Source organism: Schistocerca piceifrons, chromosome 1, assembly GCF_021461385.2.
Source record: "Schistocerca piceifrons isolate TAMUIC-IGC-003096 chromosome 1, iqSchPice1.1, whole genome shotgun sequence".
Classification (NCBI taxonomy): Eukaryota; Metazoa; Arthropoda; class Insecta; order Orthoptera; family Acrididae; genus Schistocerca; species Schistocerca piceifrons.
The window spans coordinates 60969732-60995639 of NC_060138.1; the positions used below are offsets into that span (position 1 = coordinate 60969732).

At 43.5% G+C, this 25908-nt stretch overlaps 1 protein-coding gene and 1 non-coding gene across 2 annotated transcripts in view; both read left to right on the plus strand.

Moving 5' to 3' along the window:
* LOC124786328 (probable cytochrome P450 6a13) overlaps positions 1 to 25908 on the plus strand; it is a 421393-nt gene that overhangs the window by 130834 nt on the left and 264651 nt on the right. The gene's annotated exons all lie outside the window — the stretch shown is intronic.
* Trnat-ugu lies at positions 12138 to 12212 on the plus strand. The gene has a single exon. It is a non-coding gene; the product is annotated as a tRNA-Thr (tRNA).

Consider the following 25908-nt stretch of genomic DNA (forward strand, 5'->3'; position numbering starts at 1 on the left):
GAAGCCAGCAGCCGGATTCGAGTTAGTCATATCGCCAGGTAAGTTGTCTGGGCTCAAATCAAAATCCCAGGGAGGGTAGACCGCCGACCCAAAAGCATCTGAGGGGCGTAGTTTATGTTTACAAGTTGAAATGGTATGCAACACCCAAAACTCTTATAAATACTGATTAAAGCCTAGTTGTAAACATATTTAAAAGCTAGTACAACGACAAAACATTACCTTCATGTATACAGTTAAACAAGCAATCGTAACATAGTTACACACTTTACAATACTGTAGCCCAAAGCCATGAGTTGAAAGAGCAGCTACAATAAAAGATACTTGCTACATTAAAAGGCGCTAGTACATACGTAATTGAGAGATAAAAAATTTGTCAGGAGTTACCTAAGAATATGCGCACTAGCCACTTGCTAATTTCTATCTATTGCAACATTTTATTATGAAACGTATTCGCAAATTTTGTATACGATTACGCAACAGATACGCAGTCTGCCAGGAACCTATGCAAATTAGTGTCAGAGTGGGGCTCGAACCCAGATTTTCGAACTGTCGCAAGTGGGTACCCTAAACACTTCGGCTATCCGAAGCCTCTTCCGTGAACGACTCATAACTCCATATGTCCCAGTGTCCATATCCCACGCTGCTCGCACGATTTGTGATTTCCACACAGGGCAGACCTATTTATGAGGGTTACCAAGAAATGAATGCATCGCATTTTTTTTTCTCAGCCGCAAACAATGCTACAAATTCGAAACGTTACGTAAGTGTTATTTCAAGTCTCCTGAGAGCGCTCCAAGTTTCCGTCATTTCCGACAGATGGCGTAGCTGCAGAACAATTTCAACATGGCGTCTGTAGGTGATGCAGGTTACAAGCAAAGTACCCTGATTAAATTTTTAACGGCAGAGAAAGAAACTGTACGAACTTTTCAGAGACGCTTGTGCAAAGTCGATGGAGCATCTGCTGTCGACAGAAGAGCAGTTAGTCTCACAAGCTGCGACACTGTCGCGAATAAAACAGTGACCCGTATATGCAATAAGTTTCCTTTACTTTACGTCTATGATCACAAACTTTTTGTTTACACGTTACCGGTTTCGGTCTAAAATGACCATCATCAGATCTGTTTCATAAAAACGCGGAGGAGCTCCACGATTTGCAGCGGTCGGGGAGACAATCCCCGGCTGTCACGCATGACTTGTTACAGCAAGCTGATGTTGTCATTCGCGAGGACATACTCAGTACGACTGGACAGTGGACGACCTTTTGAGAACGATGAGGAGGTGATTCACACTGTGAAGCACTGGCTCCGCCACCAGGACAAGGGTTGGTTTCGCGCTAGATGAAGGCCATAGAACGGGATAGAGATTACAGGGAAAAACATGGTGTATAGATAAAACACCATTCTTTCGTGTGTGTGTGTGTAATTCTCGTTATGTTCAATAAAGAACTGTTGAAAACAAAACTGCGATGCATTACTTTTCAGACAACTTTAGCAGATTTCTCGTCACGTTGGCTTCGCCTTTGCATGTAATATATTGGTATAGTGACTGTATTTTACAGTGTTGGTATAGTTCGATGCATGTTTCCTTCAGACATACATTCATGTCTGAAGGAACATTGCACTGAACTTTACAGATATTGTAAAATACAGGCACTACACTAATGTATTACAACATTGAAATGAAATGAAGTCCCATGCTTCTTTACAGAGTGTAGGGGAACGATGCGGGAGACCCGCACCGCCTTACTAGGCAAGGTCCTAATGGAGGAGGTTTGCCGTTGCCTTCCTCCGACCTTAATGGGAATCAATGATGATGATGAAGACGACACAACAACACCCAGTCATCTCGAGACAGGAAAAATTCCTGACCCCGCCGAACATTAGCTCGACATAAAACAGGTTAACTTATGTCATTTAAAAATGTGCTATAAAATCGTAAAACAGTTTGTTGTTCAGTGGCGGCTGATCATTCAGTAAATCCTTAAAATTAATGCAGGAATATTTATATACTGAGGTGGCAAAAATCATGGAATAGCTATGTGCACGTATACAGATGAAGACAGTATCGCGCAAAGAAAGGTATAAAAGGGCAATGCATTGTTGGAGCCGTCATTTGTATTCAGATGAATCATGTGAAACATTATCCGGCATGATTATGGCCGCATTAACACACTATGAACGCGGAATGGTAGTTGGAGCGAGAAGTATGGATCTCCCATTTCGGAAATCGTTAGAGAATTCAATATTCCGAGATCCACATTGTCAAGAACGTGATAAGAATGTCAATTTTCAGGCATTGCCTCTCACCACCGACAACACAGTGTCTGATGGCTTTCACTTGACGACCGAGAGCCGAGGCGTTAGCGTAGAATTGTCTGTACTAACAGACAAGCGACACTGCATGAAATAACCGCAGAAATTAAATATCTTCAACATTTCGCGGCCCTGTCAGCAACTGTATTAATTTTAATAATGAACAGCCTCAGTTGCACCGTTTACCTAGAATTTACGTAGGTTTCAGTCGGGATAACCCAGCCATCTTCAAACTAACAGTATCTATCGTTTGTCCGTAGTGGACATCGTCAAGCTAAAACTACAAATGCATGCCGGCCATAGTGGCCGAGAGGTTCTAGGCGTTACGGTCTGTAACCGCGCGACCGCTACGGTCGCAGGTTCGAATCCTGCCGTGGGAATGGATGAGTGTGATGTACTTAGGTTTAAGTAGTTCTAAGGGACTGATGACCATAGAAGTTAAGTCCCATAGTGCTCAGAGCCATTTTTTTCCAAATCCATAAATTATCGTCAGACTGTAAAAACGTAACTGAAACTGCCTCGGTCCCACTTTGCGACCGCGATGCGGCAGCCACGAGTGCTGTACAGGAACTGAGGCGTGATACTTCATGATTGTTAAGACAGTCGATCTAAGTACGTTCTGTACAGGTTAACAACTATGCCCTTTTCCTCACCTATACCTTTTATTTCACCTTACTAGTAAATTCTAGGGCAGGAATTAAGTTCACATTTTGTCCCAAGAAGTAACTATCATACAGTTTATGCGCAGGCGCAAGGTATTGTGTCCGCCTAGGCGGTCCTCATGACGCTACAGTCAGTTCCAGTACAGCACTCGTGGCTGCCGCATCGTGGTCGCGAAGTGGGGCCGAGGCAGTTCCAGATAAGTTTTTACAGTCTGACGTTAATTTATGGATGTGTAGTTTTAGCTTGACGACGTCCACTATGGACAAACGGTAGTTACTGTTTTTCTGAAGAAGGATGGTTTATTCCGAATGAAACCTAGATAAATTCTAGGTAAACGGTGCAACTGAAGCTGTTCATTATTAAAATTAAAATTAAAACCGCAGAAATCACTGTGGGACGTATGAGAAACGTTTCTGTTTGGACAGTGCCGCGAAATTTGGCGTTAATAGGCTATGGCAGCAGACAAATAACGCAAGCGCCTTTGACAACCGCACGACATCACCTGTAGCGTCTCACCTGGGTTCGTGACCATATCGGTTGAACCATACAGGACTGGAAAACCGTGGTCTGCTCTGATGAGTCCCGATTTCAGTTGCTAAGGGTTCGAGTTTGGGGCAGACCTCACGAAGCCATGGAACCAAGCTGTCAATAAAGCAATGTGCAATCAGGAGGTGTCTTCCATAATTGTGTGGTCTTTGTTTACAGGAAATGGACTCGTTCGTCTCGATATTTGATGACTTGGAGACCATCTTCAGCCATTTATAAGCGTCATGTTCCCAAACCACGATGGAATTTTTATGGATAACAATACGCTATGTCACCAGGCCAAAATTGTTCGCAGCTGGTGTGAAAAATATTCTGGACAATTTGAGTGACTATTTGGGCCACCCAGTTCGCCCAGCACGAACATTTATGTGACGCAACCGAGAGATCAGTCAGTGCGCAGAATCCTGGACCGGCAACAATTTCGTAATTATGGGAGGCTACAGAGGCAGCAGAAATCAATTTTTCTGCAGCGAACGACTACTTGAGTCCATGCCCCGTCGAGTTGCTGCATTATACTATGCAAAAGGAGTTCCGACATGATGGCAGGAGGCATCCCATGACTTTTGTCAACTCAGAGTATATTTCGAACTCATTATTTGCAGCCTTTGAGGGATATAGGCGTAATATCTGTATTAATGGAAACGGTGCTCTCGGGTGCACACGAGTGGTACAGGTGGAGAGTAGATGCAGAAGATGAAAGCAGCTAGTGGTGACCACTACTTTATTGACTTCTGAGTTTGTAGTCGTACATGCATTGTGCGGTGGTCAGACTAAGGCGTACTAGTGTCAGTTCTCTCGGTCAACAATGCTTAGTGGCGCCTTGCTAACAGCGTATTGTTGTGCCTTTGTGCTGCGTCGGACGGCGGCGACTTTGCTCACGTAACGGCCGTCGGAACGAACCAGCGGAACGAACCTCAGTGGTAGCAGTGGTGGTCCTGAGTCTGGACGTGTGACTAATGACTGGAGTGTAGAGGTTGGTGCATTCGGACCCCCGTGGCTCCAAGTTGAGAGGCCATTAGCTCGAACCATTTCCAGGCTGCAACTGGATTCCCGATTATTGGTCGTTCCTGGATGATGGAACGAGTTTGGTGGCCTTACAGGGGCAACCAACAAACAGAAGATGTCATTTCGAACATCAGCAGTCGCAACACCCACAGCCTGGCCAGATTGTCAGCTTTTATACACGTCAAGGCAGGTTGTAAGTAGGCTGTTTAGGTTTTTATGTTGGTAACGCCACGTAGCGCTCTGTATGAAAATCACTGACTGTGCTGTGTGCAGTGTGTGGCTGGTTGGCATTGTTGGAATTTTCACTATTGTAGTATTGGGCAGCTGGATATGAACACCGCATAGCGTTGGGTAGTTGGAGGTGATCCGCTAGCAGTGGTCGATGTGGAGAGTGAGATGCCAGAGTTTTGAGAGGTTGCCATAAGCGGACGACCTGGGCGCGTGTCCGCCAGAAAAAGGAAATTTGTAAAGATGGATGTCATGAATTGATAGATATATATGATGACGTTTGAACATTATTAAGTAAATATATTGTTTGTTCTATATCAAAATCTTTCATTTGCTAACTATGCCTATCAGTAGTTAGTGCCTTCAGTATTTAAATCCTTTATTTAGTTGGCAGTATTGGTGGTCGCTGTGTTGCAGTAGTTCGAGTAACGAATATTTTTGTGAAGTAAGTGATTCATGAAAGGTATAGGTTATTGTTGGTAAGGGCCATTCTTTTGTAGGGATTACTGAAAGTCAGATTGCGTTGCGCCAAAAATATTGTGTGTCAGTTTAGTGATGATCAGAATAAGTAAAGAGAAAACGGTTTGAGTACGTTGAGTTTTGCTCAGCTGTTTGAAAATGAAATAATGTAAGAGGTTTCCCAGCACTGTCATTTTTTAATTTTTCTAAGGGGATGTTTCAAGGCATGTTACACTGAGGTCATGTACACATCCTGCGGACACTGCTGAAACGTCCCAAAACTTTGATTATTCCCCCAGTGCCCGGCCTGTAGTTGCTGAAACCGTGGCACAGCATAAGTGCTGACATAGCGAGTGTTGACAAGCGCCCAGAATTTGCCCTCGAGGACTGACTTATACCTGCATGACTGAACTGCTCACTTCTTGGAGTAATTAGACCCACTGAATTCCTGTCTGTATAAATTATACGTGAAACTCAGGTGCTACTACCTTTACAATTTCCACTTTACAAACTCCTGATCAAAACACAAGTGTGGAACACAAATTCTAGTTAGCTGCCATATGTGTATACTCTTTATTGCATGCTTTGTATTTACACTTTTTAGAGCATTCCACATTCTAGAGGATCAGTCACTGTGTTGTTGATTCTTGTTTTGCACTGCCTCACTTCGTTTCCCAAAGACAGGATAATTTCTTATCTCGTGCTGATACTGTTAGCGTGAACCTGCAGGCTCGAGAGTGGTAAGATGGGACCAGGGCAACTCTGCACTTGTGGTGGCAGTAAACTATGCCTGCTCTCATCAAAATGTTGATAGTGACAGATGTGGTGGTTTCTTACCACAATGATCCTGTGCTGCTCTTTGGTATCGTTATCCTTCACGTGTCCAAGCATATACTGCAAAATACATGTTCATTCTGGAACGTCAGCATGTGGTTCAGGCAGGCTATAAAAGTCTGTGTTATCGATAGTTCCGAAGCCACAGAGTAGGTGCACGCTCTAAGGTTGTCACAACGAGAGCGGACGAGCTACGCCGACCACAGCGCCCCTGGCCGACGCTGTAGAGCTCAACGAGCGCATCTCTACTTTCGCCCATTTCATCAAGAACAAACGGCCTCGAAACATCGCTTCGAGTACCTAGAAGAATACGGCTTCGCACCCACGTGCTCATCATCTCAAAGTTATCTAACTATTTACTAACTTGTTTTTGCCTTTAGTAAACCTCTTTAATTTTACAGACAGTACCGAAGTGCTTTACCTCGCCTACTTGAACTCGCTTCCTTCATTCGGCCTATTTTGCAGATCACAGGAGCAGACCCACTCGCCGCAACGTCAACTTCAGATAGCATCCGAACTGAAGTGTCAGGAAGCAAAGTAGCGGCAAGGATGTGACTTTCAGAGTTGTGGCTTCACAGATGGTGTTCAGTAACCCGAAGGTAGGTCCATAAAAGTCGCAATTAGTGCCACTGATCTAAATCCCTTGCTGATTCAGTTCTAAACGCTGTGTACTACCGAGGGCGTAAGAAGTACAGATGATGACTATGGATCTGCTACTGGAATGGGCCAATGTGACCCGCCTTTCGGGAAGAACGCATGTTTTACTTGCCAATACCTTCGTAGGACATCACAGATTTCTCGGCGGGTAACGGGTTGAACTCGCATGAATGTGGTACTATATACAAGCACATCAAAAAAAGTTTTGCATCACCCCAGTTCCCAGAATTCCTGAAGATTGACGTTGACTGTCACAGACACAGTCCCTTTGACTGTTTACAGATGTCACTAAACCCGGCCAAAGATGTAAACAACCATGGATGAGCAACGCCTATTAGACGGACGGTGTTCGAAAACCGATCATTTCCAGTCATTCCACCAGGAAGGAAGTACACAGCTCGAGCCTAGACGGTCAATATCGCGGTTCAATCGCGTCCGAATGTTACTTTGTGCCAGGAAGGGTTCTCAATAAGGAAGTGCCCAAGCGTCTCGGAGTGAACCAAAGCGATGTTCGGACATGGAGGAGGTACAGAGGGACAGGAGCTATCGATTACATGCCTCGCTCAGGCTTCTCGAGTGCTTCTAGTGCAGTGGATGACCACTACCTATGTATTATGGCTCTGAGGAACCCAGACAGTAACACCACCATGTTGAATAATGTTTTTTGTCTTTTTTACGACTCAAACTGTGCACAATGGGCTGCATGATGCACAACCTCACTCCCTTCATCCATGCCGAGATCCATCTTTGCAACCACGACACCATGCAGCGCAGTACAGATGGGCACTACAACATTCCGAATGGACCGCTCAGGATTGGCATCACGTTTTCTTCACTGATGAGTGTCGCATATGCCTTCAACCAGACAATCGTCGCAGACGCGTTTGCAGGCAACCCGGTAGGGTTGAACGCCCTGGACACACTATCCAGCGAGTGTACCAAGGTGGAGATTCCATTCTGTTTTGGGGTGGAATTATGTGGGGCCGACGTACGCCGCTGGTGGTCTTGGAAGCCGCCGTAACGGCTGTAAAATACGTGAATGCCATCCTCCAACCGGCAGTGCAACGATGTCGGCAGCATATTGTTGAGGCATTCTTCATGGACGCCCCCATCGTGCACACCTTGTGAATGACTTTCTTCAGCACAACGACATCGCTCGACTAGAAGTGGCCAACATGAACCCTATCGAACATGCCTGGGATGGATTGAGAAGTGATGTTTATGAAAGTGACCTACCAACCACTCCGAGGGATCTACGCCGAATCGCCATTGAGGGGTAGGACAATCTAGACCTTGATGAACTTGAGGATAATATGCCACGACGAATACAGACATGCATCAATGCAATAGGACGTCCTACAGGGTATTGGAGGTACCAGTGTGTACAGCGATCTGGATCACCACCTCTGAAGGTCTCGCTGTATGGTGGTACAACATGCAATGTGTCGTTTTCATGAGCAGTAAAAAGGATAGAAAATATGTTTATGTCGATATCTATTCCACATTTCTGTACAGGTTCTGGAACTCTCGTAATCGAGGTGATGCAAAAAAAAAAATTTTTATGTGTGTATTAGTTTTGTGGGGCCGATGATAATCCACTCGGTCCAGGTTTACAACAGCTCCAGACGGGGCAGCACTGCTTTGTACATGCTGTCTGCTGCTACCAAAAGTACCTCAATGGTCCCTAAACCACCTGCAGTCTGGCTCCCCTCTGGGTGTCAGTGACGGTGCCCATATGGTAATGCAGTCGTTCATCCGCTACAGCTGTTAAGAATTTTAGGGGTGCCAGTAGGTCTTGGACAACAGCCTGTAAGCCTTCAGGGAACTTGCTGTGGGGTAAGAGTATCAGGGTCAGGTGATTATGGCTAATATGGACAAGTACTTCCTGTTCTGAGGTCTCAATGCGCGCGTCAGTGGTAATCTCGGCGATCTTTTGAAGGAGCTGCGCGAAGGTTAACTGGTTGACAACATTCTCCAAGTGATCTTAAGTGTTGGTTTAGAGAGGTTGCTGTGGGGTTACAAGATTTGCAGCCACGGACAAGAGCTCTTATCCACCAATAATTTTCCGTAATGCGTCGAACTCCAGCTCATCAACCTCCTGACATGACAGGATCATGAGCTTGCCTCAACATTTCACTTCGTAAATTTCCAGGGGTTACTCCAGACCGACTAGACCCTTTTTTTAGACATATAATATTTCCTCTTCAGGACTGTACTGAAATCATGTCCTGAACTGTTCCCAATCGCAGTCAGTGGTCTCAACCTTTTGGCACTCATCTGCAGATATGCCAATATGGTCCCCAGCATGCGTCTTCAGCTTCAAGTCATCTCCATTACCACATAACTATTTGTGGATATAAGGCACAAATTGTTTATACGGATCAGGTAGCTACATGTCATATCTGTTTGCGGCGAATTGTTGTTCTTGAAAGTAATTTGATACAACGCCAGAAACTTATCTTAAATGATCTGTTACCAAAGAATAGCCGGGATCAACTGGTTGAGGATGTTAACGCAGCGGGCAAAGCTGATGTCCCCCTTCACGATGACAGTCAATTTCCCCCGTCAACAACAAAGGGAAATCCTGCTAATACTTGTGAAACTGAAATGCAACATAAAGAACGACCTTTGGAGGCAACTGATAGTTATTCAGAGGACGAGCTGTCCTGTACAACTTCCTCAGTTCGTAAGCACAAACAGTCTGAAGGAGGCAAAAGAACCGGAAGGCAGAATGCGAATCGAAACTGATGCACAGAAAGGTAATAAACATACGGTATCAGAAAATGAAGGGGTTGTAGTCAGTATTAATTTACAAGAAGCAACAGGTGAAGTAGCTGATTGCAAAGATCAGCAGCTATCTACAAATTCAGGAAGTGGCTGCAAAACTTCCGTCTCCATTTGTTTTCCTCGATCAGAATGTAAGTGATATTTATTAAGAACAAGGAAGTGGTGACCACAATGAAATCACTGTCAACACCGCAGGTCAGGCGCTAGCAACAGAAGTTGCGAAAGCGTCTGCTGCTGCTCCAGATGAGCCGCGAAGCAAAATAAAAACGCAACCAAATGTAAATGTAGCTCGTAACCAAGGGAAGGGAAAATCCGGAAAGGGCGACCCAAGCCCAAAGAATGATCGGTACGAAACGGTCCTACTCGAATCACTGGAGGAAAAATCAGAAAGTTTACAATGAAATTAATCTGCTAGCGGAACAAGAGAAAACCTCAGGGACAGCAACTAATAAACCAATTGAAGTGTTATTCCATGTTCAGCCTTCTGAGAAAACTTTCAATAGTTTAACTCAACCCAAAACTACTACATAGTGACAGCGCAATGACGCAACAGTCACCACTACAATCATAAATATAATTACGTCCGATTTGAAATTATCGGCACTTAAGGAATTTCTGTACGAATCTGCGAGTGATACTGCCTTGTTACAAGAAGTTCTAATGTCGGATTTAGTAATTCCCGGTTATGCCAGTTACATAAATGTGTCTCACGGAACAAGTGTTGGAACAGCTGTTTTGGTGAGTGAATCGATTCCAGTAAGTGAGGTGAAACGACTGTAATCCGAAAGGGGAATAGGTCTAAATATCTATAATGTGACTGTCATCGACTTGTATGCCCCTTCAAAAAGTTCTCACCGAGCTTACAGGGCACGTTTCTTCAAAAATGAACTGATGTACTTGTTAAGGAAAAATCCAAGACAGTTATTACTTGGAGGTCATTTTAATTGTATTTTAAATCGAAAAGATCAGTTACCTAATTTTAATTTCTCAGGTGAACCAAAACAAGTATTTACTGGTTTAGAATTAAAGGATATATGGGAAATCAAATACCCCCATTGATGAGTTCACTTATGTAACGGCAGCCTCTCGTATCAGGATTGATAGATTATATGTTTCTAAAAATCTTGAAACATCCGTGACAAAAGTAGAAACCATTCCCACGCACTTTTCAGACCATTCAAGTGTCTTAGCGTGCATCAGTCTAACAACACAGCCAGTACGTCGAATCAAGAATCAGTGGAATTTGAACATTTCCTTGTTAGTAAATCATGATTTAGAACACCTTATTAAAGAAGCATGGGCAATATGCCTGCGTACTCGTTCTAGATATGCCACTGCTATCGACTGGTGGGTTAAAATGGCGAAGCCAAAACTGAGGAAGGTTCTTGTTCGATACAGTGCCCAGAGCGCAAGAGAATTGAAATGCACTGTAGAATATTATTATTCCGTTTTGAGAGATCTATATGATCAGGTCTCAGCAGGTTCCTCACCTCGGATAGCAGACATCAAAAAAAGTCAAAGCCACGTTTCTTAATATTAAGAGAAATGAAATGGAAGGGTTGGAAATAAAACGAAGGCAAATTTGGTGTCAGAAGACGAAACTACTTCCCTGTATCATTTAGTGAAGTATACGAAAAACGGAAGAAATGGTTCAAATAGCTCTGAGCACTATGGGACTCAACTGCTGAGGTCATTAGTCCCCTAGAACTTAGAACTAGTTAAACCTAACTAACCTAAGGACATCACAAACATCCATGCCCGTGGCAGGATTCGAACCTGCGACCGTAGCGGTCTTGCGGTTCCAGACTGCAGCCTCTTTAACCGCACGGCCACTTCGGCCGGCAAAAACGGAAGAAGGAAGGACTTTTATTGATGAGATTCGAACTAAAAACCGTACGATTCTCAGAACCCAGAAGGATATCATGGACGAGATTTATCGCTATTATCGCGAGCTATGTTCTGCAAATCAAAGTAGTGATGCATCCTTGGAAGAATTTCTTGACAGAAGCTGATAACGAAAATTTTCTCGAGGTAGTCAGTGAAGAGGATGTGTATGAGACCCTGTGCGACTCACCACCAAATAAATCCCCAGGACCGGATGGTCTTCCAGCACAGTATTACATGCGCTACTGGCCAATAGTGGGAGCGAAAGTAATGGACACTGTAAATGAGATTATTCAGGGAATAATCATTCCGGCTGAGTTTAAGGAGAGTAAAAATATTTTTGTGCCAAAAAATAATGGAAACAAATATTTAAATAATTTTCGTCCAATTTCACTGCTCAATTCTGTTTATAAATTAGTAGCTAGAATAGTAAAGAATAAAATTTCATTCCTTACAGATAAAATTATTAGCTATATATGACGGTAGTATCTGTTCCCGAAAGAACAGTTACCGTGGATGACCATGCAGCTTTGCTAGAAATGAAATGATAATTAAATAGACACCCTAGCTGCAAGCAGGCGTTGATACACTTCATTGGGGACATGTTGAAAATGTGTGCCCCGACCGGGACTCGAACCAGGGATCTCCTGCTTACATCATCTATTAGGCGCACTACGAATGTAGTGTTGTGGACATGTTGGGAATGTGGATCTCACGGGGAGCGTGCAAGGGGTAAGTCCCTCCAGACGCACTATCCTCTGTGCCCGCGGTGGCTCAGATGGAAAGAGCGCCTGCCATGTAAGCAGGAGATCCCGGGTTCGAGTCCCGGTGGGGGCACACATTTTCAACATGTCCCCAATGAAGTGTATCAACGCCTGCTTGCAGCTAGGGTGTCTATTTAATTATCATTTCATAATATTATTAGTAAACATCAGAACTGCACGCAAGGCAGAACCATTTTTCAAAGTGAACAGAATTCAGGGATATCATTGCAATAAATTCTGTAATAAACAAAAATTCGCTTTATTGTTTTTTAGATTTTTATGAAGCTTACGATACAGTAAATCATGAATACCTTCTCCAGACGTTGAAGAAAATAGGTTTGAACGATAGGGTCATACAGTTGATAAAGAACATAGCAACTGGGATAAATGCAAAAATAGCGGTGAATTGTCAACAATACAGGCCGACACAAATAAAATGAGGTGTTCCTCAAGGAAGTCCTCTGTCCATGTCGTTCTTCGCCATTTCGCTGAAACCTTTTCTCCAACATCCGTGCTAGATTAAAAGGCTTAACATTAGCGGGAAATAAAACAGTTATAAGAGCCTGTATAGGGGTCATTATAAGGAATAATGAAAAGGTAATCACGCCAGCAACAGTGGCTGATTATACTTGTGATTATACTAAAAAGATTCATTATTCTGTATGTCGCCCTTTGCTTGCGACTTACTTATGTGATTGTAAAGTTACGAATAGTCTTTTCCCATTTCGTAATAACACCCATTAATACGATTTGTTTCAATGTTGTTTAGCGGTCCGAATAAGCGGGTTACCTAGACGCCCCATATTTGACGACGGGCGGGGAGACGTAATAATTGACGACGAGGATGGATTTAACAATACTCATACGTAACGTTACTACTCTTTGGCGCCGATCCCCCAGGTCTTCGCCGACGCTTTTTTATCTTGTAGGACTTCTCATGATGACTTCTCATGTCGTCACACAATCGACTGCCTCCAAGCACCATATGTCGTGACGTACATGCTGATCTAGCTACATCCAGCCTCTCGCTACGGTCATGTGGCTCTCTAAGTCAACGCCGTAACACTAGAGTCTTCGTAATAATTAAACCAGGAGTGTCACGCCTCGTAGCTGCAGTTTTTCTCGCCTTCTGAATGGATTCCTACACATTTGAGCGATACGTCTAGGAAACAAAGTAACTGCCTATGTCGTCTAGCAAAAGATACGCATTTTGAGTGTAGAATTTGTAGCTAACTCAACCGAGTACAAAGTACTTACGGAGAGATTTCGCCGGGACTAACATGCGTTACTGTTTCGGAAGGAAGTTTTTTAAGGCAGGTATTGGTCGGTACAGGTAATAACAACCCTTAGCTCATTCGTAGCAGACACAGTTGTACACAGCAACACTATTGAAACGCCCCCTAAACGTGCTGGGCATAACAGGTAACAGGCTCGTGGGCAGGACCAAGGGTTGAGGTCAGTTTCTGCTTCTAATTGTCATTTATTGTCATTTAATAACCTTTCACGGCTGAACGCCTCCAACAAGAAATCTTAGTCGTGTTCCATCGCTCGTTCGCTGACTATAACACCAACTTCAGATTCACTTAAATATTGACAACTAGCCATTGCAGCAGCAGTAAGTGGTCTGACAACTGCGCCAGACACATGTTGAGCCGCTCGGTGTGGCCGAGCGGTTCTAGGCGCTTCAGTCCGGAACCACGCTGCTGCTACGGTCCCAGGTTCGAATCCTGCCTCAGGCATGCATGTGTGTGACGTTCTTAGGTTAGTAAGGTTGTAGTAGTTTTAAGTTCTAGGGGACTGATGATCTCAGACGTTAAGTCCCATAGTGCTCAGAGCCATTTGAAAACTTGCAGTCTTATATAGGCGTTGCGAACCGCAGCGTCGTATTCTGCCTGTTTCAATTTGAATACGCATGTCTATACCAGTTTCTTTGACGCATCAGTGTATGTTCTACGTTAGATTATTCTGTGTTCATGTTAGTTTTGCATAATATATCCAGGTGCCTGAGAGTCTTCAGTTGAAATGATGAATCACTTTCCATTCCTGTACAGCTACAGCCGCAAAACTAAATTATTCTATGCTTCATTCCATGCCGTGGCATCAATAAAAATAAGACAAACATTGCGGTTGAAAGCAATGCTCTTTCCCACAGATGAATTCCAATAAATGTGACTCACACGGCGACAGAATTTGGCAAACATCCACATGGTGCGTGGAAGGGTACCTTCTACGTCTAATAGAAGCTATATTTCCTGTTCGACACACAAGTGGAGAGCGGGGAAAAGAGCTGTGAATAGGCAAGTGTATAAGGTCAAGTATCTCTTATCTTGTCTTCCCGGTTCTTATGCGAAATATAAGTTGGATGCAGTAGAATCGTTCTACTGACCGCTTCAAATTGCTGGGTCTCTAAATTTTCTCAATAGCGTTTCGCGAAAATTACGTTGTCACCCCTTCAGGGACTTCAATTTGTATTCACACAGAATGTCTGTGGCATTCTCATGTCGGTCCGAACCACTGGTTATCAACCCAGCAGCTCGCCTCCGAATTACTTCTACACGTTTCTTGCATGTGACTTGGTGGGTTTCCGAAACACTCAACCAGTAATTAAGAATGAGCCGCAACAGGGTTCTGTACAGGGTATGCTTTATAGATGACTACATTTCCCTCGAATTCTCGCTATTTATCGACGTCGACCATTCACGTACCCCACTACTAAACTTACCTGTTCATTTTATCTCATATCGCTTTCAAACGTTAATCCTAGATATAATCGACGTGACTGTTTGAAGCAGCACACCATTAGTACTGTAACTGAACATCAGAGGTTTTTATTTCTCTCTTATTTGAATTTACTGAAATATCTCTCCTTTTAGAATAAGCTGCCGTTAATCGCACGTAGTCCGCCCCGGTAGCTGAGTGGTCAGCGTGACAGACTGTCAATCCTAAGGGCCCGGGTTCGATTCCCGGCTGGGTCGGAAATTTTCTCCGCTCAGGGACTGGGTGTTGTGTTGTCCTAATCATCATCATTTCATCCCCATCGACACGCAGGTCGCCGAAGTGGCGTCAAATCGAAAGACCTGCACCAGGCGAACGGTCTACCCGACGGGAGGCCCTAGCCACACGACATTTCCATTTCAATCGCACGTAATAGAAACGTTGTGTAAGTCATCGTATATCCCCCTACATTCACTCGCCAACAACGCTTCCTCGTACACTACAGCGTCATCAGCAAACAATCACAGATTGCTCACACCCTGTCCGTCAGGACGTTTATGAATACAGAAAATCCTGACGATAACCCTGTCACTGATGAACACTCGCCGTACTTTTAATAGTTCCTATCGAGAAGCAAAAATCTGTTGTCATAATTCGTAACTTTAAATGATTATATCGTTCCTCTCTCTGCTTCGGTATTAAAGTGTATCGATTTTAATGTAAGTGTGGTCGGGACCGCTGAGGAAAAGGTAAAGGATAATTAACGCACTGGCTACGCGCATATATTCTGACCGCACGTTAATGCGGCTCGCATACACGCCGACTATAATTAAGGTTGCTACGCAGGCACAAAAATAAGAAAAAATTGGTATAGATAGCTTGTAATTGTTTGATTACGGTATCCAAACTGGCGGCTAGCTCAAAGATAATGAGAAGTATCGTGAAACTTTTGCTGCTATAGCCCGTTAAATTATGTGTTGCGAAGAGAGAGCCGATATAACCACCTGTGCAGCGCAAAGATTTGTACTCGCGATAAATAATTCCATTGACATCATACTGGCTTTATTTTAGCTTAAGTGCTTCCTTGACAGAAAAAAGTTAAGTTGAAAACTCAAAGATATCGTGAAGCAAATCTAAGACTTGTTGCCTACTGCAGTTAAGGGGCTCTGGAAAGGCTGAAAATCATGAAAAGTTCAATTTTTAATTTTTTGCGTTTTCTGAATCTGTATACTATTACCTTTTAATATATATATAATTTATTCAATTCCGAAGATTACAACTATTTTTAAATTTTTTTTTGAAATGTGTTCTACATGGGCGTGACCCACTGTGGCGCTGTTAAACTGATGTCCAATGGTGTTATTATTAACGTCCGTGTTCATCAGGTACATTTTAGTGATGTGAGATAAAGTGTGTGTTGTCGCTAACCTGTGATGGTTCAATATATATCGCTGGTGTGATTGTCGATTGTTTCATGTTTATATACTCTGTCGTTATCTCGAAAATATTCGTAATTAATTCTGTTTCTTTAGTCTCTGTTTTGTTGAAGTATAATAATGAGTAAAAGTAAAGTTATTAGAAATCCTCTGAAGGCTTTTAAGAAAAGGAGAAATGTTGGAAAGCCAAAGGTATGTGTTATTACTGTAAACAATAAAGACGATAACCAAGTGAGTGAACCCAACCTCTCAAGTACACCTGCCCATAGCAGTCAAAGTGGGAAAGAAAATACTTCACAGAAGAAGCTTGGTTCAATGAGTGAAAACGATGAATGTTTTATGGGCGAATCGGATGTGAATGAAATATTTGATATGTCGGTTCTCAAAGGAATTTTTGCAAACTGTGTAAGATGTATTCATTGTAGTGAAGTTGGTCTGCAACTCTCCATAATAAAGCACGTAGGACTTGCTAGTGAAATACAACTGAAATGTGATAAGTGTTCATACATGGCCACCTTTTGGAACGGTGTTGCAGTAACTGCAACTGAAGAAAATGGTAGCAAAATCTACGAACACAACAACGAGCGATGTTTGCTTTAGACAAGGAACGCCTTCGGGCTGCAGACAGGGCTGTAAAGAGTCTAGAAATACAAGCAAGAGTAAACAGGAGGAGGAACAATAGGAAGCTGGAGGAGGAGTTTGCCGAGGATGAAGATAACCCATCCTATGGACCTGGAATGCACTAAAAAGTTAATCCAATCTTTGTCGCTCGATTCCCAAAACTTTTATTTTCTCATACTAATTACATGTTTTCCAAGGATCTTCCAAACATATTTGCTTCAAACTTTCAGTAAATGTTACACAGTACCTTCTGCATAATTTAACACAGCCTTTCTCCAGAAAACTGTATATTTTTGAATATATAAATAAAAAATTGCAAAAAAAGTTGTGAATTTTCATAACAATTGAAAAAAAATCATCTTTAATAACTGAACTAAAATTTTGTAAAATCCCTGTGTTAAGATGTAGCCCATATTCCAATAAATAATCTGTAAAAAGTTCAACTTCCTACCTCAAATACTTTGTGAGGAAAGATGTAATTTATAAGCGTTATTTTAACATTGCAAGTATAGGGCGTTCCGGAGCCCCTTAAATCTATCGATGAGATTCCGTAAAAATTCTGATGAAATGAACTTTACAGACATTAATGCTTGAAAATTATCATCATTATTCAAAGTATGTATTATGTTAACCTGAAGGTGAAGTCCAACATCTAATATTTTCATAAGTTTCCTCGTAATGGCCGCCTGTTACGCCATTACGACTAAAGAAAACCAAATTGGCAAACTTCTACTCAACTCACTTTAAATAATTGTTTTCACTTAAATATTTCCACAGAGAGGGAGAGGTTCTTGATAAGAACAAGAGAAATTCACTTTTTACCAAATATTGTAACATAAAATACTTACTGCGTTAGAACAGCTAAGTGACCTCATTCTTCCACACCAGAGACAAAAGTGGTATTCGGTCTTTGATCCAAGCCTTTTTAAAACTTAATGAGATAAGATGTCCATGGTAATAAAGAATGTCTTTCTATTGTATGGTTACTCTTTTATACTAAACTGCGTATTTTAATATCATTTTTAACACATAAAATGTCATGCTAACGAGTTGTAGGTTATAAAATTACAGCTCGAAAGAAGAATTAATGTTTTTCAAGCTGGTAATATTAAACTCCTTGTTATTGGACTAGTGTGTGTAATGTGTCTGTTTGCATCTATGTGAAGGACAATATCCCGAACGGTGTAGACTTTCCCCACAGCGTACGTTATTTCGTTCACGTAGACACGTTTCTCTCGTGGTGTTGAAGCGGCTGCCGACTCCGACGGTTGCGTGTAAAATTCCTGAAATATGAGAGTAAGAAAACGTCTATAGCATCTTCTCGGATTGGAACACTGCCATTCGCATTTGGTCACTTGAAGATTGTCTGCGAGTGCAATTAGTTCCTTTTAGCAGAGAAAACTTTCTCTATGCTTTTGGCAGCGTTATTGAAGCAGGTTCTACAGCAAACATCGACCACCAAATGTTTGAAGTCTTACACAAGCTTGTAGTACATAATAGTTCACCACAGAATCCTTTGATCAAAATTAAATACGGGCAATTACCTTGAAATGCAACAGACTGTATTCTGGCCGTTACTAAACTCCACATTAACATTACATATCGCTTGTTATTCTCAAAAAACACAAATTATACAATATGACTGTTTCATTGCGCATATTTCAGACACGTCCTCTCGTTATCCTGTCTCGTAACAAAGTCTAATCACATTCCAATTTTCTCTCTTTCCTTCGCTCGCCATGGAGCAACGGAGTTAATATTTCGCTCGCGCAGGCGAAACGCACCACTTCGCGATATGTAGTAACTTTAAACCAATAACGATTAGATAGGTAGGTCGTTGAAGCAATCAACCCGCTTACAGCAGCTAGCACCAGCCGCATGCAACCATCCTTATTCCAGGAGGGATCAAACCCCCCCCCCCCCCCCCACCAATCTGGGCATAGCCTCCACGGGAAACCAATGAAAACCGTCAGGGAGGCCAGACAACCTGACTTCCCAATCCCATTTTGCATTTTGGTACTTGTTATTCAAATTCACAAATTTAAATCACAATCTTCTCGTTCAGTTTTTTCACAATTAGTTATTGCAGAGAAGCTCGGTGACGTCAGTCGATCTCGCAGTGAAGCTTAGCGCTGCAGGGCGGCCTGGTCTCGAATGATGACTCTCTCCCCCACGACTGCTACCGGGATGTATTGTCGATGGATTGGGATCCGATTGTCTCTCGTGGTGGACCAGGTAGTTAAAGGCTCGCATCAGGATCAGGACTGGGATGTGGTGGACATGAAACAGAATGAAAAGTCTAAGCCTTCTGACCCCCTACTGTAAATACATTCTTGGGCCTGAGATTGTTAGTAAATTGGCATGCTAACATGTTTCGCTGGAATTTCATTTTGCTCAAGTATACAAACATTTAACCACTAATAAAACGGCAATTTCTCGCTAGCACCCGATTCTAACATAACTCAGCTCAGCCACTGTTAGTTTACTTTTACATGACACTGAAAATGTGTTTAAATACGAAAGGTCCAACTAACTGTAGTAAAGCCAACCACAAGATGACATGCACACCCCTGCTTTTTGTATCTCCAAAAAATATTATTGTACCTTTGCATACTTCTCAGACAAGTCGTGAAGTTCACTGTCCAGAGCTACTTGCAATCATTTCCTGTCAAAATATTTGTTTCCAGCTATGACTCATAAACAACATTACCCTTTATGCTTAATTGAGAACATTAATACATAGAAATTAAAATTAATTCTGGAAATAGACACAAAAGTTAATGATATACACATAACAGTATACAATCACCATCAGCTCTTCTTGTGTGGTACTGCTAAAAACAAACGTCAATACACTTACTGATCTAATTAAACCTGCCCACACCTAAAAACATGATGAAATTAAATCTCCTTAATATATGCAATCTTTACTAGAGACAGGACTAATTCTAATTTTCACTTCGCTTAGTACTTTTAACATAATGATGAGGATAGAGTCCCTTTACGTTTCCTGTCACTGTGTAGGCCGATAGATATATCCCAACATGTGGAATCCTTATTATTTCAAACGATCTATCAAATAACAATTGCCATTTGTTGTTCCTCTTCTTCAATAAAGAGACCTGTGGATGAGTGCACAACAACACACTATCCCCTACAGCAAACCTTTCTACTTTCTTTAACCTATTGTCATAGTTTACCGTTCTCTTTCTGGTCTTCTCAGCCATGTTCACAAAAGCCAACTTAATCTTTTCTTCCCAAGTGGGCTTATCTTGTGGCACCTTTGGTAGACTGTTCACCCACTCATTCTTTTCTTCCTTTTGAAACAGCAGTTCCTCTGGTGTAGGTGCAACTAATCACGGACTAGAATATGGACTGATTGAGAATTCTATATGATGTATTACAATACGTCTCACGAGAAACACCTCCAAATGACACGTAAATCCCTTAATAATTTATGGCCTCTCTTCAAAACCTGCATATATTCCTCCAAAAGATCTACCAACTAACCATTTTGTTCATTTACCAATCCATCAGCTTCCTTTGCCTTTTCTTCCACTTGTTATGTTATCTCAAGTATTTTGCTTTCCTTTACCTCGCTTGTACGCTTACATCTCCTTTCTTTTCTAATGAACTTAATACCATGCTGCCAGGACAGTAATTTCCAATGCTCCTTTCCTTGCTGATCAGGTCAATTTGTGCCATTTCCCCATTATCACGAAAACTGACTATACCAGATGAGGTTTTTTAGTCCTTCTCCCCCATAGTCTCTAATCCGATGATACAATCATCTATTAATTTTTGAGTTACTTGGAACACGCATCTTAACACTATATTTCCTGTTCTTACATCTAGTAAAGTTTATGTCCAGACTGGTTGCGAGTGGGCACCTAAGCCTCCAGTGATCTTACAGTTTCGATTCGGCAACTTCAGTAACTCTGTCTCCAGGGATAGCCGCTTAAATAAATTGTTGGAGATCTCATTTATCGAAGCTCCGGTATCCAAGATTACTCTGATGTCTAATACTTCAGCACGCATCGCTGATATTGGCACTTTATTAAAAACCTATTCCCTAGGATTTACGTCTTCCGTTAACTCCATCATTGTATCTACAACAGTTTACAGGTGACTGCTTGCCCCTCATCTCACTTTTATGGACCGAACCTCTGGGCGTAATCCGTTGGGATTCAGTTTAAATTGCCCGGTCTAGTCGGTCCGTTGCTTTCATCGGTTGCTTCGACTATGACCTGCGGTCGTTCTCGGCAGGCTTGATTATTTGTAGGACTTGGCCTCGCCTCGTATATGGTTCGATTACTATGACCTTGATTTCTACGCTCATTATATACAGGGTTGTACCTCCTTCCAAATAGCTCCTCTTTGTTTCTGTTCTGCAAGTAATTTATTCCGTTATTCTGCTTTTCCATACAGTTTGCTCCATTGTTGTAATCAATGCTCATATTGGTTCGATGAATATTATCCATTTGTCTTCCATTCATTCTTCCGTTATTACTGTCATACCTATCTGCCATTTTCTATTTGGCAGGATTTCTTATAATTATTTCTTAGTTCCTCCTGTGCCAAATCGATGGAATCTACTGCAAACATGAATTCTTGCCGATTATCTTCTGAAACATGCAGCAGTTTTTCCCTGATCTCCATCGGAAGCTGAGCTTTGATTACAATTATCACATTTTTGTGAGCTATTGGTTGATCCCAATATCTTGCTCTGTTCAAATATTTTTCGAAGTATCTCCTTAAGTTCCCGTTTCGGTAAGAGAAGGGCTGCTGAATGCCTCTTGACCAACATCTATTGAGGAATGCCTTTCAACTTCTTCGTAGGTGTGACACTTCTCTACTACGTCAGTCATCCACAGATTACCATCGATCAGATCAAGCTCGTGGCAACATTCCTCTAAATCGTCTGATAAATACGACAGAATTTACTGACTTCTTTTCCGGAAAAAGTATTTGTAATTGCCTATGTTTTAACATTTTCTCTTCCTTGATAGTTCTGGTATAATCACTCATAGGTGATATATTTTCATACGTCTGTTCGTTTGGGCTTGTATCTCGGTACAGCTTATCACCCGCGTAATTATACATCGAGCCCTGATTTCTACCTTTAGTATCCACTTTAAGTTGGCTTCCTTTCTTTCTTCCGTAGCCGTCCACCGCCGTTCTTATATCCTTTGAGTGCATATTTGCTAATTCTGTGTAACTTCTCCTTTCCATCTTTGGAACTTGGTTCCTATCCACTCGCGAACTTCCTTCAAGTCTTGGTCTATTTGGCGAGGTAATGGAAGGCCTTCACTCTCTATATTCTGTACCGCTTCCTTGATACCTTTATTAACAGTCAGTATCACCTGCTGTTCATTATCCACTACCCAGTCTAACTGATGCTTAAACTGCTGGTTTTTTTTTTTTTTTTTTTCATGGAACTTTCAATCCATTCGCCCTTCACAGCCAGACGCTAATTCATACAATGTAGGCTTTCACGGCCGGTATTGTCTTCACTTAAGACTTCCTGGCTGATAGGGATCTGCGAAGAGAACTCGAGGAAGCGCTTATTATATACGCAGTACAGAGGGCGCCACTGTCCATCACGTGGCGTCGGCTGGTAATGCCAACATTCTCGATTGAAAGTAATCGATCGTCACGCTTGCGGTGCAACGGTGACATCCAATTTTTATCCAGTTTAACGCCTTCGTCTTTCCTGTTAAAATTACTACAGTGTTTATCAGTCTCGATAGCCTCTCTACACATGCGTGCATAATAATGCGAGGTTTTAGATATGACGATCGTCTCGCTGAATTTTATTTCATGAAAACCTTCCTGGTAAACATGTTCCGCTATGGGCGGTTATCGGTGTGACCCAGGCGGCAAATCCTCTTATGTTCAACAAGACGGGTGTTCACACTTCTCTTTGTGGTACCGATATAAACCTGTCCATGACTGCAAGTAATTGTATATACCCCCGTTGTAGCCAAAGGGTGTCGTGCATCTTTTGTCGATCTTAAACATTCTTTTATTTTACTGGTGGGTCTGAAAAGAGTTACCACCCCGTCGTTGCTTAAAACTTTCCCAGTACGATCTGTGACCTTACTAATGAACGCAAGAAAAACCTTGACTTTGGGCCACTGTTGTTCGTCGTTGCTCCTGATTCTCTGACTAAAGCGACGTGCTCGATCTATAACCTTGTCAGAATAGCCATGCTTTACGAAACTTGACCGCAGATGTTCAGTCTCATCTTTTAAATAAACAGCTTCACAAAATTTTGTACGCCCTGTCTACCAAGGTTTTCATTAAACCTCTTTTTTTGTCTCGGGTGGTGGTTCTAATCTTTATGCAGATAAGGATCAGTATGTGTGGCCTTTCTATACACTTTATGGCGGGACGTTCCCTCCGGTCGTTTAATCATAGAAACATCCAGAAAATCCAATTGCCCATTACTCCCCGTCTTCACACTAAATTTGATTTTCGTACTAATGCTGTTAAAATGTGTCAGGAAGGCAGCCAACTCCTATGCACCGTGTGCCCATACTACGAAGGTGTCATCGACATAGCGATACTGTTGTGGATTGGCCAGAGCGCCAACCCACAATAGAGGAAGCCGAAAGGCACGCGTTTAAGCTCACGCAGGATGGCGTGAGGTCTGGAACAGGACAAGTAATGAAGACTAGCAAATAAAGTACGTAGCTTCTGGAATACTTAACTTTAATCCATAATTGGTGAACATCGGTCTGACGGTACATGCTTCACAAGATAAATAGCAAAGGATAACGGCGCCTTCCTAGGTCGTAGCTAATGACGTAGCTGAAGGCTATGCTAACTATTGTCTCGGCAAATAAGAGCGTAATTTGTCAGTGAACCATCGCTAGCAAAGTCGGCTGTACAACTGGGGCGAGTGCTAGGAAGTCTCTCTAGACCTGCCGTGTGGCGGCGCTCGGTCTGCAATCACCGACAGTGGCGACACGCGTGTCCGACGTATACTAACGGACCGCGGCCGATTTGAAGGCTACCACCTAGCAAGTGTGGTGTCTGGCGGTGACACCACATTCCTCCCCCGCAAATCGGCGTACGGTTGTGTTATAAGGCTTCCGCCCGCCGTGGGGAGGACCCCATGTTGACGTATGCGACGAGGTGGGGAGCCTAACAACAGGCGAGGCTGTGCCACCCGAACCGTGGCATTCGGTCTGAGGGGAGCTAGGAACGCCTGAAAACCTAGTCCAGGGTGCACGCCAATATGCGGTGTACGCGCCTGTAGAGAGAGAGGAGGGGCCGAAGGGTCGACTTCCATCGGGTCGGGGCATCCGACGGGCGAAGACGTCCAATGGTCCGGAGCGGCCAAGAAGTCCATGGCGGAGGACAACGGGTCACGGGAAGCGATCGGCGGCGCGTGCCCCAGGGAGGCGCCCGGCGGTGGCAGCGATGCGTCCACTGCGGGCGTCGCCGGCGGGAGAACAGGCGGCGGCGGCGGCGGCGGCGGCGGCGGCGGCGGCGCGTCGCCATGGGGTAAAATGGAAGGCATCGTCGGTAACACCTGGGGCTGAGGCGAGCCAGTAGATGGGTCCCCAGGGCGTTGACCGGACGGCACCGTCGCTGAAAGCAGACGGGGAGCGGCAGAACCCGTGCGATGACAGAGGTGCAGCTGATTGAGATGCCGACGCACCTCAACAGAGGCCCCCAAAACCAGATACATAGCGCGGCCGTGGCAGCGAAGAATGCGCCCTTCGAGCCAACGCCGTGAACCTCGATAGTTACGATAGTAGACAACGTCGCCTGGGGCAAAAGCAGGTGTCTGCTGCTGCACAGGATCCTGATACGGCGGATGTAGCAAAGACACCAAGGTTCGATGAGGACGACCGTGGAGCAACTCAGCCGGCGAGCGACCATCTCGGGGCTGAGAGCGATACGAGGACAAAAAGAGCAACAACGCGTTCTCCCGAGAATGCGACTCTTTCAACTTCAACATCTGGGACTTGAAAGTCCTGACCAATCGTTCAGCGGCACCGTTTGACGGAGGCGCTAACGGTGCGGATGTCAGATGTTGAATACCATTGGCCTTGCAGAATGACTGAAATTCTGCGGACATGAATCGTGGGCCATTGTCGGAAACAATAGCCTGTGGATGACCTTCAATGCAAAAGATAGCAGACAACGCTTGGATGGTGCCAGTTGACGTCGTGGAAGACATCCGGACAACAAAAGGAAAATTACTGAATGAATCGACCACAACCAATCATCGAGCATTCCATAATGGACCAGCAAAATCGATGTGTAAGCGTTGCCAAGGGGAAGTGGCTTTTGCCCATGCAAAGAATTTCCGCAGTGGTGCGGATTGTTGTTCGGCACACGCCATGCAAGAAGAGCACATATGCGTAATCGCAGCATCGATTCCGAACCAAGTACAGTGCTGACGAGCAAGTTGTTTCGTTCTCACTATACCCCAATGACCTTGGTGGAGAAACCGTAAGACAGAGGACCGTAACGAACGTGGGACCACGACCCTGGACTGATCATTATCAGAACGCAACAGCAAAACACCACGTTGTACAAAAAGTCTCTCCTGGTGAGCAAAAAATCGGCGAACCAACGGATCCTCGATCCGTGACTTTGACAAGGGCCATTGCGTAGCAACAAAACGCAGAACGGAAGCAGGGACAGGGTCTGCAGCTGTGGCTGTAGCTACACGATGAAAATCAATCGGAAACGATTCGACCACGTCATCGGTTTCCGAATCAATGAACATGCAAGCAAGTTCGGAGGAATCGAATGCTCTATCCTCAGCAACAGGCAAACGCGACAACGCATCGGCGTTTCCGTGCTTAGCAGTGGACCGATACAAGATATCGTAGCGGTACTGCGAGAGGAAAATAGACCAGCGAATGAATTTCTGCGCTGTACGTGGAGGTACCGGCTCGTTCGGATGGAAAAGCGATGTCAAAGGTTTGTGGTCTGTGATTATGGTAAAGTGACGACCATACAAGAAATCATGAA